The 15,524-nt window shown below is 43.0% G+C and overlaps 1 protein-coding gene across 11 annotated transcripts in view; it reads right to left on the reverse strand.

The window, feature by feature from the left end:
• LOC112232768 (adhesion G protein-coupled receptor L3-like) overlaps positions 1-15,524 on the reverse strand; it is a 328,717-nt gene that overhangs the window by 298,611 nt on the left and 14,582 nt on the right. The gene's annotated exons all lie outside the window — the stretch shown is intronic.

Here is a 15,524-nt window from a genome sequence, read left to right on the forward strand (position 1 = left end):
GGCCAAAACATGCGTTGTCATCCTCTCCCTGGAATGATGCTATTGTTTGTGGCAGCAAAAGGAGCTGTGAAATGCATTCCCTTAAAAATTATCTTGATGGAATGTCATCCACATCGCAAACACTAAATGTATGCAGACGGCAGCTGAGGTCCACACATCTGGATAGGAATAGTAAATGATACAAAGGGTTAAATCCGAAATCAAACGAGGGGTTGAATAAGCAATAACCAAATGATAAACGCAATTTCACTCCAATTTGCTTGAACAGAAGTGTAGACTGATTGTATGGTCTCATCTGACCAAATATATTCAAGATTGTATCCTAGCCTACATCATCAAAGCAATACTACAACCTCATGGAAGTACTACATTGCAGTAATGCAGTTCTCTCATGCCTTGTTTTAGTCTGCATTACCAAACTGGCATCTTTGACCTGTTATATTACTCATGCTATAGCTTTGAGAATGTATAGAAAATACCTGCTCGGACCAATCAATGTAGCATGTTAACAGCTGTCACAGTGTTGGTTTTAAAAATGAACCATTCTGAAAAGTTCATAGCAACAACACTCACTAGAATCACACTTCCGTTTGATTCGCTTCATTTTAATATCAACATGTTGTACCGATGACACGGACACTCTGTACTACAAATTACCGTCAAGACCAAGGTTTCCAAAACCTTTCGTCCACATCTGAAAATTCTCAAGACCCCAAACATGTGAAAAAAAACTATGTAATTAACAGCCAATGCTAACTTTATTTGGGGCTGTGGCAGTCAATTGCAAAACATTTTTAACAGTATTCTGATTGTCTTCATTCATCATCACATATTTTTAAATGTGGGGCTATGACAGTCAATGACGGCCAACTGCAAATTAGTCTGACAATGTATCTTCTCACCACCACTAATGAGATGGGTGTGTTTGATGCATGTCGCATCGGCGCTTCTCAAAGTCAGGGGGCATGGTCAACTGTGCACATTTCTCTGTGGTCACCTCCAACTTGGATCGATATTTGGTTTTACGGTGCTTTCAAGACAACTGGGAACTCGGAAAAATACAAGAGAGGCCTGAGTTCCAGAGTTGGAATGCAGAGTTGGATGACCTTTCAAAATGATTTCTGAAAGGTCATCCCCCCCAGAGTTCCCAGTTGTCTTGAACACACTGAAATCGGAAGTTGGAGATTTGAGTTCCCAGTTCCAAATTCCCAGTGGTTTTGAATCATTTTCATTTAGATGTTTAAGGTTAACCACATTACAATGATTTTGAGATAAAGACAAGATATATATCAAATAAAATATATATATTTATATATATTTTTAAATAATAATTAAAATCTCCGGTTGCAACCCCACATGGGGTTGCGAACCCTAGTTTGGGAACCGCTGGTCTAAACAGTCTACACATCGTCTGGCCCAATGTTATTTCCTCACCAGTAACGCTTGTGTTTCATCGCGTACATTATTCATTAAGTCCAATCCAAATCGGAGGTTGTTGTTAGATTGGCAGACACCATATGTCAATATCTGGAGAACCAGGCTGGTGGTCAGACAGACATAGCATCTGTCAGTTATTTGAAGGTCCATTGGGGTTTGAAGAACCTTTTGCACCAGCCATATTGCACCAATCCCCCCAAGCAAGAGTTTTGCACAGTGGAAACTAGCCGAATTTACAAAGCATTATGTTCACATTGGAGTGAACATCTCAATTGAAAATGGTTTAACTTGCACGCTTAGTGGTCATGGAGAACAACTGTGTACAAATCATGGAAATAAACTCCAGCACACAAGTGATATTGACGCTCCAAATGCAGATTTAAATGGATCTTTATACCAATGTTTCTGTTTTGTTCTTCGTAAGAACACTTTACCCTCTCGTTTTCTTATCCTTCTCTGTCTGAGCTACACATTGACGTGTTTTCACAGCCAGATATTGGATTTCTTCCACTACTTTCATCGGGGCAGAAGTGGTGGCGGCGACCAGGGATAGGAGCTTCTAAAACCTCTTCAAAGGGTTGTGAAACAGAGACAAATGTGCCTTTCATGAGGCACTTACAGGTGTCTGAGACACTGTTGTATTACTGTGGGGAGACTTCACAGGAGTATACACATTTATATCAAATGTCGTGCTGACTAAAGAGTAACCTATCCAGGAAAGCAACATTTTAGTTGAGAATACCGAACTAAGGAGAAACTTAAAAGCCGCTTTCCATCTAGGTTCCTCAAGGTTCAAATCAACGTCAACCAAAGAAACCTTCCTTAACTGAAACGTCACTTTCTTTCAAAAAAGTCTACCATTTGTTGTCAGATCAGTTTCAGTGCATTTGTATCAGCAAATGAACAGACATCGAGTGTGGCCTCAGGTTTGAGTCATACCGTGATTGCATCCAAGGTAACAGCTATTGTACAACCCGAGATAGTGGACCTTAAAGTCTTCACAATGCAACACACATAAAAGGTTAGTCTATACTGTGTGCTGCGAAACCCAAGTCCACTCACAGGCATTTAGTGCACTATACCGAAACAATTCATATATTCTGCTGTAAGTGCTTTTATCTAGCTTTTAGCGGACTATCCAGAGTTTACCTTCCATTCATACAGCCAACTATAGCTGCTTCAATCTAGGTTTTACAGCACTAGGGACACATAGCCTAATCGAAGGGTTATCACATCAACACTCCTAACAGGCCCATATACCTTCTGCTAAAAAGAAAAACTAGAAAAAGCACACGTTTACAGACTAATGACTGACTAGTGGCTAATGGCTAACGCATGACGAATGACTAACAACCTGTGGGGTAAAGTACATAAGTAGTACTTTCAAGTATTTTTACTTAAATAGTTTTACTCCATACATTTTCCCAAAAGTACTCGTTACATTTTGAACGCTTAGGTCATCTCTACTGCCTCTGATCTTGTGGACTCACGAAACACAAGCTTTGTATATAAATGATGTCTGAGTGTTGGAGCGTAACCCTGGCTATAGTTCAAATACAAACATCTGGTTTGCTTAATAAGGAATTTGAAATGGTTTTCTACACCTTTTACTTTTGATACTTAAGTATATTTAAAACCAAATACTTTTAGACTGTTTCTCAAGTAGGATTGTACTGGGAGACTTGTACTCCAGTCATTTTCTAAGATCTTTACTCAAATATGACAACGGAGTACTTTTTCCACCACTGCGAACAATTGACTAATGGCTGACTAATGCAGGGTGACGGCCTGTGTCGTACACAAAAGGCGAGGCAGTCGTGGTCCCCGGAGCTCATCAAAGAGCGGCTTACTTTGTCAGCTGAGTGGAGAATGTGCTGAGAGCGAGAGAGAGGACGGGAAGTCACAGGACAGGGCTCACTAAGCCACTGTCGCCCGACCGACACACAAACAAACACACGCGTTTCTAGTGTGGCGTTACAAGCAACACATTAGCGACAAAACGCGGTAACGGCTGATCCTAGTCTCTCAACTCATGGGTTGTTACAGGCCAGAAACACAGCCAGAGGCTATATGGACAAGGTTAATGTAGAGAAAATGCATTGTGATTGAAGTGTCCTGGTTATGAACAGGACCAGCTTGGAGAGAGTGGATACCACACAAAGTGCTCAATTGACATTGTGTATCCATACTATGGAGTCGAGACGCCGTGGTAGTTTTGTCCATCAAATCTAATAAAACTTGCCATTTATTCATACAAACTTCAAGGTTTCCAAAAACGAGTCTGCAAACTGAGTTGCATTTCTCATTGTAGCCTATATAACGACAGGCATGCAATTCCTGAAAACAAGAGGTGGGCCTAGACCTTCATGAATGTGTGTGTATGTGAACAAACAAATTTGATAACACACTTGATTATTCAAGTAAATGAGAGCTTTGTTTTAACCTACAGGTAGATAACACATGGCACATATTATTCCAGTAATTCTCAGCAGGTCAAACATTATGTGCTGAGACAGTCTAGGGGTGTTAGCAGAGGCTATCATTAGGCGTGAATGGGGAAGCAGGGCAGACACACACTATGCATAGGCAACATCTGGACCCAAGGGTCAAATTAAATGCAGGGTAACTGATAACAATTGACTGCGGTTGTTGGCAACCCAGACCAGAGAACGTGCAGATAGAATGTATTTTTATGCCTCCCTTACTGCAACCTTGTTTTCACTTTCTCTGCTCCTCACTCACTCCATCTCACTCCCTTCTTCTGCATAATCTTATCGTTCTCCCTCTCTCCATCCCTATCCGTCCTTCTCGCCATCCTCCCTCTGCATCTTCCTATCGTCCTTCCTCTCCAATGTCAACCTCTCAAATCTCCCCCTGCGTCTTCTGCTGAGTCTTCTGTCTCTGTCCTCTCCCTAACTCTCTCTCCATCTGCATGACATTGAGTGGAGGTGGAGACGGGCGTATGTTCAAATAACACCTCCAGCCTTTTTAGATCCTCTGCTGTAGTCTCCCACATGCTTGCGTCCTTAATGGCCTTATTAGTGAATGGCAGAACCTTGAACTATGCGAGATGTGTGTTACTGACGTGTTTGTCTCTGTGTGTATTGAGTGTGCAAGCAGACGGTTGTCCCTGTGTGTCCTATGATATGAATGTTGGATAAAGCGTCGAGGAGCGGAGGAGGCTTCCTCATAACCCTGCTCCGTTCACACAATGAGAGAAGGTAGGTGGGTGGGAAATCTGGTGTGTAAAACGGCTTCTTGCTAAAGATATATTTTTGAAAATGTATACGTCAAAGGTGCACAAGCGTCAACCCCACAATTTGTGAGTCAGAAAACATTTCCAAAAACTGGCCACCTTTGTGCGTGTCAAGCAAACCAGAGGCAACCCCACAATGTGTAAAACCCCTTGTTGTAGTAGATACTACTCAAAGTGGCCACCTTTGTGCGCGTCAAGGCGAATTAGCGTCAACCCCACAATTTACAGTAAACATGCAAAACACCTTGTCGAAGACACCTTTCAAAGATGGCCGCCTTCGCGGGTGTCAAGGCGAACTAGCGTCAACCCCACAATTTTGCCCTCTTCACCGAAGCTTGAGAGGCAAGGTGTGGGGAAGGGAACGGGTGTTTATCTTTGAGATGGAATATCATTATGGTAATGATGCTATTCTTTCTTTGGAATACATACATACTCTCAATGGGATGACCAACCTTGCGGCGGAACATAAAAGTCAATAGAGGAGAAGATTGTATGGGTGACGTTAGTGGGACTTGACACTGGAGGTCCTTCAAAGGGCTACAGCATCGTGTGCATGTACAATCAGACGTTTCGCTTTTCTCCTCCCTCACATAATAACGGCACTTTGCATCACGTTTGCAGTGCAGGGTTATATTGTCGGGCAAGGAGACGTGATCAAGATTAATGCAGAGTATTAGAGTATAATACTATTGAATGCAAATACCAATATTCCACTGCAAAGGAAAATTATCTAAATAACTTACTTCAAGAAATATGTAAAGGCGTATTTCTGAACATTTCGATTGACATTTAGTTGTTTGTAATATTATTTTTTGCTTGTGTGGGTGGCGGGGAGGAATAATATGCAGACATGAAACTCAACATGTGCACAAAAGCACTGCAACACACATCGACACAAAAACTGTGTTTTGGCATTGGGAATGGGTTCCAAAAGAAACCTGCATCTGATTAAAACTGGGGATCGAGTTACTGGCAAGGCCCATCTAGTGTCCTGCTTCCATGTGTAAGGAGCGGGGTCGGGCACACACAATGCTCCCATTCAGGCTTTGTGGAAGACAGCCGAGATATCCCAGGACCCCTGTAACAGGGAGGTTAGAAAGGGTGCCCATTTCTCCACGAGGTGATGAACAACGTCAACGCCTTCTGTACTACTACATGCAGATTGTGTCCCAAATGGCACCATATTCCCTATATAGTGTACTACTTTTGACCAGAGCCTGTGGGCCCTGGTCAAAAGTAGTGCGTAGCTCACTATATAGGGAATGTGGTGCCATTTGGGATACAAACAGACACGACTGAACCTGTATCAACATCGTAAATGGGCAGCCTGACCTTGTATTGATCTACACGTCATAACACAAGGGAACATGTCGCTCTTTTATATCACATTGTGGACAAGTGTTTAGGTCCCACTGTGATACTGTTAAATTGGTCTGTCCAGGTGAAAAATGGACATTAAGAAGAGAAGGATTGGGTCTTAAAGATACTGGACTACATATTGGAGTTGATTGGAAGTCTCTCCTCCACCCATGATCAGTGCTATTTTGTCTTTCATTAGTTAGTGGCATATGAACTACTTCCTAATACGACACAGTATAACACAACAAGTCACCTAACTTCTACGGATAAACTTCTTGATTTATCACAGACTTCTTTTCGTATCAAGGCAGCTAGTGTGTAAAAGTCCCCCCCCCCAACAAAAAAAACCACACAAAAAGGTATCAGACGTAATTGATCCGACAACTCCCCCATTTCCCAGTTTGGTATTCAGTTCCCATTAGCAAAAACACAAGATATGCCCTTTGACCTTTGAGGTAGTTCAATTCTGAGTAGCTCCAAAATGAATAATGACGAGGGGAAAACAGGAAAATTATTTCAGTAGAGAGTATGAGCCTGTGCCTACCTGCACGCCTGCGAGCACACACACACACACACGTCGCAAATCATAGCACTGCACAAGCGGATTGTGGGCTTTGACAGAAATGGTCAATGTCTGGAAAAATTACACACGGGCCGCGTAGCAATACATCCTAAACGTACATCTGACAGAGGCTTTTAAAACACAGACAACGCAGGCAGAGCCGCCATCCATGCGTAAAATTGGACAGCCATCCCTCAGCCCAGGCATACATCTATGGCTGGCTTTACATGGGGAGAAGCACAATAGAATGAACTTCTGATTAAAAAAATAAAAAAATGTAATTGATTCCGGGATTCAATAGGGCTGGATTACAGTCACAAAAACATGGCCATGTGAATTCCACGCTCAGCAGGGGGTGAACAATGTATTCATTCAATACTGACTGATTGACTAACTATCATGTTGGTTCTACTCACAAACTATTGGGCAAGAAAGTGTGCAGTTGTTTTGTTTATGCTGGAATATGAATTCCTTGATAATGATAGTTATAAGATATTATCGATCCTTTTCTAAAAATACAAGTGGACGATCTCCCATAGCAATCAATGAATAAAACGGACTGCCCAAAGAGGCATTCTGAACGGTGCCTGGAAAAAGTCAATTGGGTGTGATGCGAGAAACAACCGAGATTGTGAAAGGACTTAAGCACACGATTTACTGAGAAGGCCTATACCACTTGTAGCCATCCATCTTAAAAAAAGGCATGATGACAGTATGTGCAGAAAATGGGTCCTGTAACAGTTTGCTACAACAGCCAATAATTCTGTTTAAGACCTATAAAGGTTACGGGGGGGGGGGTCACTGAATGTGTAACCCCTAAATCCACAGGTTATCAACCCAGCAAATCACATTTCTGTTGCCAAGTTTACATTAAACATGTAGACTAAAAAAAGTATATAATAATAAAAAATAAATAAAAAATAGGGATGGAGTGATAGGCATCTCTGTTTTGGTGAAGCCCTGTTGCATTATTCTCTGCCGGTGGCTGACGCGATAAGAACTGACAGTCGACTGCTGTAAAGTGACATTGTGCCTCGGTAAACGTGTTCAATTCTTGTTAGGGGCAGGGAGAGATAAGGGCCGTGTCCTCATCGGGTAGCTAGATGCCCCTTGCTAATGTTTAGCCTGGGAGGAATACCGTTAAAGCTTGCAGGAGAGAGTAAATAGCAGTGTTGGTGGTAAACATTTGGGTTTCAAATGAAAACTCAACAAAACCAAAGAGTGTTTGGCATCTTCGAAATGAGAAGTCCTCAGATATCACCTTCTCTGAGCGTTGCCGATGGTGTCATTGTGATGAATTGCTCAAGCAGAGTCATGATTCCAGTCGTCAATAGCTTTCCAGATAAACTTGGGCAGTTTATTTTCTATGAACTGGGATATTCCGTCACAAAAATAAAGAATTCAGTCATTTCAGGCTGAAAAAAAGGGCCGAAGCAATCATAATGGCAGGCAGTGTGTTGTGGGTAGCGGTTCTATGCTTGACTGAGGAACATGGGGCTGCATACTAATGTTACTGGGATTCTTTGAAGCAGATTGCGAGCACTCGCTATTGGCCACTTTTCAAATTGAGCAGATTGCAAGCAAAACAACAGACAACAATTGTCTAAGTCTATACATTGCTTATGAGTGTCTGTCTAATTTACTCACGTCAATGTGCACTTTCCTTTTCAAATCCTCCTCACTTCCACAGCCAACAGAATAGCCCCTCAATTTAATGTCAGACCATGGAGAGGTAAGACTGATCCATTATGATGGTGGTTGTTGTGGTTGTTGTTGTTGTTGTTAGGGTTTCTTGCTTAAGGTCAAATGAGGTTCAACTTTTTAATTTAGCCCAGCAACAGAATTCAACCCAGCAGTCTTGTGGGGTAACAGTATAGCACAGTTAAACAGCGGCAGACCTACTCAGAGTTATGGATCTCTCAGTAGAGATTGTTCTGTCTCCTGTTACTCAGGTCAAAGATAGGTCGAGGAATGAGATTTTTCAGAACGAGGTGTGAGGACCATGAGATTGGATGCCGCGTTTTGCATGTCATTAAAATTGTACACTGCGCTAACAAAAACAAACTGACGGCGCATGGTAACTGACAGAGGGAGACAGATGGCTGTCGGAGAGGGGTTTCTTATGCATGAGGACTCTCTGCATCTGTTGGTGTGTGACTTCAGATCTCATGGCCGGGGTGACGTTCTAGCGGGGAAAGTACTGTTCATACGGAAGCAAACGAAAGCTGAGCGCTGTTATCTGTGTTCAAAGAAATCCAGTCATTTTATTTGGGGAGACCTAACTCCTGCACAATAGAGTTGGAGCCACAATCCTACTCAGGAGGCCTTGAAAGCAATTAAGGACCCAGTCAATCTCTTGACACCCAGGTGGGGTGACACTGCTAAAATAATGGCTTCAGTTAATCAGATGGGCAGAGAGCCTTGAAGGAAAAACCAGCAGGACACTGCAGCCCCCTCAAGACCAGGGTTGGCCACCTTTGTCATACGAGAGACAACGGTACGGGACCTGCGGTTGGCAACCTTTGTCATCTGTCAAAACAGATCCAAACATCATAAAATGTGTATAAAGTGGTTGTATGGCCACAGTCCAGGCTGAATCTACGTCCAGGCTCCTCTCAGAGACAGGCTCTAATTGGACATGATGGTTGAGAGCCTGAGAGGTGCTCTCTTATTCGGTGTGCTTTTCCCTTTTATTAAAAATTAAAGTGCGATTCGGATGCTCAATTTGCATTCAACCAGACAATGGAGAGAAGGTTACAATATTATTATTATTTCTCTCTCTCTCTCTCTCGCTCTCTCTCTCTACCAAAAGCACTTCTTTCCTGTTCAATTTCATCCTTTAGTGTCAGTACAATTAAAACTGCTCTTGACCATCTTTCCAATCCACATTTCCCCCACAACCAAGACAGTCAAAGTCATCAGTTAAACGCGGCGCAAAAAAGCCTTCCCCGGGGCAGGAGCATTGGCATCACGTATTCCACACTCCCAATGATTAGATGGAGGGCCAGGTTATTGACCACTTCAGGATGGAGGATTCATTGGACGGAGGGGCTGTACGTTTGTAGCTAATGATGAATTTTATAGGGTCACGAGGAGCCAATCTGAAGCCAAGCAGTGGGTGGAGAAAGGTGGCCAACTCTTCCGATGGAGGTTTTGGCCTATTAGGGAAGGAGAAAGCGGCTGCCTGTTGTATTGAGGCATGTATTGGTCCGAATACTCGGTTCACGTGTCAAGGGATTCTATATTGAGTGGGGATGACAAGAGCATCAGGTGAGAGGACAAAGTTGTTTTAAATATGAGTATCAATTCAAGCCTAGTTTCAGATTGTGCTAGGCAGTCATGGAAAGACCGGATGCTTTTGTAATTAGTTAAATGCACCAATCTCACTGTTACTATTATAAATTAAATGTCAGGTTGATAAATTGGCAGAGTGCTTTTGTAACTAATACAACAGAATTTGCTCGCCATCTCACCATTTAGACCCCTTCAGCATTTCAAATGCCACATTTCAGTTTGAGCGCCAGACTTACATTATTAGTTTATGTACCGTGAGCCAACGTCACATCAGTTTATCTTGATCGCAGCGCATCAACTGGCACATGTGCACTGCCATATTCCCATTTTTTCCCCCCATTAAAGTTGGCAGAATATGACAATTTATCGTGTGACACATTTGTTCTGAAAGCTGTGCAGATAGAAATCAGTTAGTGACCTGGGTGTAGTGGCTGCATTTAAGCTGCTGCTCCAATTATTTCTGCCCAGTTGCAATTATACGAGGCTACCCAGCTGTGTTTGACACAAAGCTGGCTTTCCGAGGGCTTACCACCACCAAAAACATAAACAAGATTAGAGACCGTAACCTTTCACATCGACTCATCTCTGACAGCGGAGCCAGTAAGTGGACATTTGGTCTCGCCAGGCGCACCGCCACCACAAACTATACAAAAACAACAAAAAGATTCACCACAGTGAGGTGCTTAAATGCCTTACTGCAAGGGGCTGAAAGAGAGAAAAAAACTAGTTGCAATGTGCCTCCCCGAATTAGATTGCTTTGTGCCGGGCAAAAGTTATCTATGATTCTCATCTCAATCAATTCTGTTCATTGGGGGGAGTTGTAGCCACAGGAATGGCACAGAAATATCCCGGTTGATATCACATTAAAGTTAAAGCCACAGGAATGGCACAGAAATATCCTGGTTGATATCACATTAAAGTTAAAGCCACAGGAATGGCACAGAAATATCCTGGTTGATATCACATTAAAGTTAAAGCCACAGGACCCTGGCAGATTAAGAGCAACTTAAACTGTGCTCTATCCAAATGGCTCCGTATCCCCTCAATGTCCTCTGGTCAAAAGTACTACATAGTGAAAAGGTTGCCATTTTAGACAAAGACTGCGGCAACAATATCTTGACTGCGAGTGCCTATTAATCATTAAGGGTGGGAGTTTAACTGTGAAGGATCAAACCTGAGCTCATAGTCTAGCTACCTACCGTAGTCTCACATTGCTCCAGTATGATAAGCATGCTCATAAATTCTTTCATCGGTCTAGATATGAGCTGATATGTAGACATCCATTTGGCATGTACAGCACTGAAAGTTAACAGTACATCTTGACTGAATTAGTACCCCCCTCCTTATGAGACCATGGCCTGTGAATAACTAGGCAGCCCAGCCCAGATCTGACTGCATGCCTGTGACATCAGTTGCAAGTTAACGAATTACCACAGTGCAAGCAGATGGCTGTTCGCCGGTTAAGGTAAAGCCTAGGTATCAGCTCAAGTCTTCAGGTCTCAGCCAAGGTTACTCGTCACTTAATTAAACATGGTTCACCGAACCACCTCCAACGCATAGCACCTAAATAAAAGTGATGAAAGCTAAATACAAATCTAACCCTCCATCCATTGTTACAGCTGGAAGAAATCCTGCTGAGATCTTGCTCTGTACTACGGATGTGATGTGTAGGATGTGATGTGTCTATATGTAGGCTGTGCATAGCCACTAGTTATGGACAAGGCAGACGGAGTGAGCCTTGTTGAACGGATGTGGCTGTCAAACGTCTGGTGAAGAGGACGGGACGTTCAGAGCGCTCTGTCGTACCGATGATAAACGGATGTAATATGGCACCAGTCACCCAGCAGAACCAGTCAATACTACTGAGCAGAGGAATGCTAGAGGGACAATGGGAGACTGTGGACCTTGTTATGGAATGACAAAAATCTAGGGGAGGGCAGTGGAGGGGGGATATCTTATTCAATACACGTTTCAACAGTCAGCCACTGGAGTACCACACACCCCCAAAACTCGGGGGGATCCCCCGGAGGTCAGGCTCCCCAGATAGCATATAAACACATCATTAAAAAAAATATATATATATATAAATAAAACAGGAAATTATCTTTATAAAACTGCACAATTTTCCCTCAGCCCCATGGCCATCCTTGGACCTTGCGGGTGAGCACTGGTCAGTCAATAGTAGTGCACTATATAGGGAATACGGTGCCATTCGGAACGAAGCCATCGTCTGGTTTAAGAATGATGGCGGAAAGCTACCACTTGATATACAGATTTAATATTGCATTTTTTGGCAAACACTTAAATATTTGGTGAACAAATAGGGTCTGTTACAACTTTGAAAGGCAGATCATATTTTCAGGTGAAACCATCATCAGGTTTATCCAATGTAGGGAATACCAGGAAATCTAAGCTTCTACACGACTGTGTCAACCTAAAGTAGGGGTTGTTTATTGTGGTTTAATCCTCCTGATCCATAACACCTCAACATCATTCCTACAGATCTGTAAAGAAATATTTAATTAATCAGAAAACCTGGAGACGTGAACAGACAGACAGAGACAGAGCAAGCCACACAGACACACGTTCCATGCTAGCCCCAGCCAGAAGAGCGTGTGGCCCTCTGACCGTGAGAAGAGAGGCTGCTGGGGGTCTATGAAAGCCTGCTCCAGCCCTTGACTGAAGGTGATAGCTCTGTGTACAAGGGCGAGTGGAAAAGGCCCCCTTTTCCAGCTCCTCACCCTGCGGGGCCCCTGCCTGCGCGCCATCACAGTTATCGGCTGCTTATTATTTGGCTGAATGAGCCGGAGCGGGGCTCCTGGGGGCGCTGCTGACATAATGACTGATTACAGTCTGCGGCTCCCACGAAATCCCAACGTTGCCACCAACAGGCAGCCGGCAGCTCGGCACCACGGGAGAGGCCAGGGGGAGCGATGACAGCCTAACTGAGCCACCTCTCTACCTGTCACGGCTGACAGAGACGCGGCTGGACGCCTGGGTCACTCCGTGCCCATCACGGATTGTCACGAACCCACTACCTCACGTCTACCCCAAAGTCCAGGTTGACATATCCTGTGTACGTGGCAACACTTTCTTTTATTATGACAGGAGACAGGTGGTATACATGATTTGCATGATCCTCCTCTACCTGCCTTTCAAGTTCCTGCACTCAGGGTTGCCATATCTGTGGTTTTCCAGCTAAATTAGGCTACTTTGAAAACAATGTCGTGGGTGACAATGTATTGGTCGCAGGTTTTTGGGCTACTTCTAAGTTGCTCTGTGGCCGCCATGGCATAAACAAAAGACCGTTCTATTTCACTGTGACTTGCTGCTGCTGACTATCAGGCAATGAGGCAGGCTGTTGCTGAGTGAGTGAGTGAGTGAGTGAGTGAGTGAGTGAGTGAGTGAGTGAGTGAGTGAGTGAGTGGGGCCAGAGGGGTGGGTGTGTGTGTTGAGAGAGTACCGCAGCCTAGTCCACTATTGGCTGAGTCACGTGAGTGAGAGTGTCAAGGATTTCCTCCTCTTCTTCCGAAGAGGAGAGGCGAAACGGATCAGAGGACCAATATGCGGCGTGGTAAGTGTCCATGGTTCTTTTAATATGTAAATGTACACATGAACACTACAAAACAATAAACATGGAACGTGTGAAACCCTAAACAGTCCTATCTGGTGCAAAGACAGAGACAGGAACAAACACCCACAAACACACAGTGAAACCCAGGCTACCTAAGTATGATTCTCAATCAGAGACAACTAATGACACCTGCCTCTGATTGAGAACCATACTAGGCCGAAACATAGAAAACCCCAAATCATAGAAAATCAAACATAGACTGCCCACCCAACTCACGCCCTGACCATACTAACTAAATACAAAACACAGGAAATAAAGGTCAGAACGTGACAGAGAGGAGACAGAGCAGCACGTTCACGTAGTGACAACGTTTTACCAGTTGTAGGTAGTCTATTTAACTTGTCATTATTTGATTTCACCTTTATTTAACCAGGTAGGCAGGTTGAGAACAAGTTCTCATTTACAATTGCGACCTGAAATGCATGAGAGGGAATTTGAAATGTCAGTTATGGAACTCCCTCACCTGCTTCTGTTATGGGGAAAAGTGCTCAATGAAACTGACATTAAATGTGGAGAATAACATTTGCATTTATTAACATTTGTTGGCCATCAAGTAGCCTATCCATGTATATGCCATTGTAGGCTACTGTACAGTTTTATACAAGAAATATGTTGACATTACTAGATCACTGGAGTCATTACAAATCAATCTGCCACTTATGTAGTCTACCTGGAGCGGCCTATAACTTCAGTGTATTGCTGTTGTAGTAGCCTTGTGTTATTATGCTATTATTAAATGGCCATGTTCAGTTAAATAAATTGGAAGTTTTTCGCAATTGCCGATCAGTTCCCATAACGCATTAAATTGACATAAATCAGTCAGATTGAGCTACATGTAAAAAATAAAACACTGGCTGCTGTTGACAAGCATATTCACTTCACATACTTATTAATATTTAATTCAGTGATTGAAAGTACAACCCCATCTTTAGTAGCCTATTCCAGCAGGCTATTGGGAAACACAAGCAATTACCATAGAAAATCACCAAGCTATTCATGTTGAATAAATGAGCCTGTTGATTTGAACTAAAAGCAAGCTGCTAAATGGTTCCGTTTACATCTTGCCTAGGCTACTGTAGACTATCTGATATAAGACGTAGGCCTATAGGCTACCTGCAACCCAAAGTTGAATTACAATCATAAACCCAGGATTATAGCTATTGAAATGACAAGTCAAACTCACAAAAAAATGGACCGTTTATAACGGTTTGTAGTCTTAACAACATCTGGTTTGTGATATACACACGCGCACCATGGCTAACGGCTGTATCCAGGCACTGCGCGTTGCGTCATGCATTATTGCTTTAATCATAGCAGTCAAATGAGTTAAAATCCACATTGATTGAAGTAAAATGATCTGGCGAGTTTAATAAAAGGGCAAATTACCTTTTCAAATATGTTTATTATGTCATAATTCACAAGAAATATTATTTTGATTTCAACCGAATGTGGCTTCTAATGTCGTTACAAAGTACGTTGATATTACCTCTTTATTGGCTAGATAACATTGGGGTAAACTCCTGCTCTGAAAAACAACTAATTGGGCTTGTTTTCAGGCTTTTTGGCAGGTTTTGAGTGGACATTTTTGCGAGACCTGGCAACCCTGCCTGCACTCTTATGAATGACACACACACACACACGTGGGCACGAGTGTCAAAATACGTATGAAAAGAGCACGACAGGGGAGGCAGGAGGGTCTGCATTGTCAATATCAACAGCTACCCTTTTCAAATGACAGAGGAAGAAGAACTACCCTGCTTATGCGCTTTTAGGCAGTTAATAAAGTTCAAGATAAGACAAAAACGGGTCATTTTTTAAAAACGTTTTGCTCCAGCAGGCCGCTGCATCAATCCAGGCATCTCCACATTGAAAGGTGAGAAAGGTCTGGCAGGCAAGATTATTTTGCCAGTTGGCTCCGCAGCACCACAAACTGAAAGGGGAACCTTTCCTTATATACCAACCTGGGTAATTTTCATTAGACA

This window comes from Oncorhynchus tshawytscha, linkage group LG15, assembly GCF_018296145.1.
Source record: "Oncorhynchus tshawytscha isolate Ot180627B linkage group LG15, Otsh_v2.0, whole genome shotgun sequence".
In the NCBI taxonomy this organism is placed as follows: Eukaryota; Metazoa; Chordata; class Actinopteri; order Salmoniformes; family Salmonidae; genus Oncorhynchus; species Oncorhynchus tshawytscha.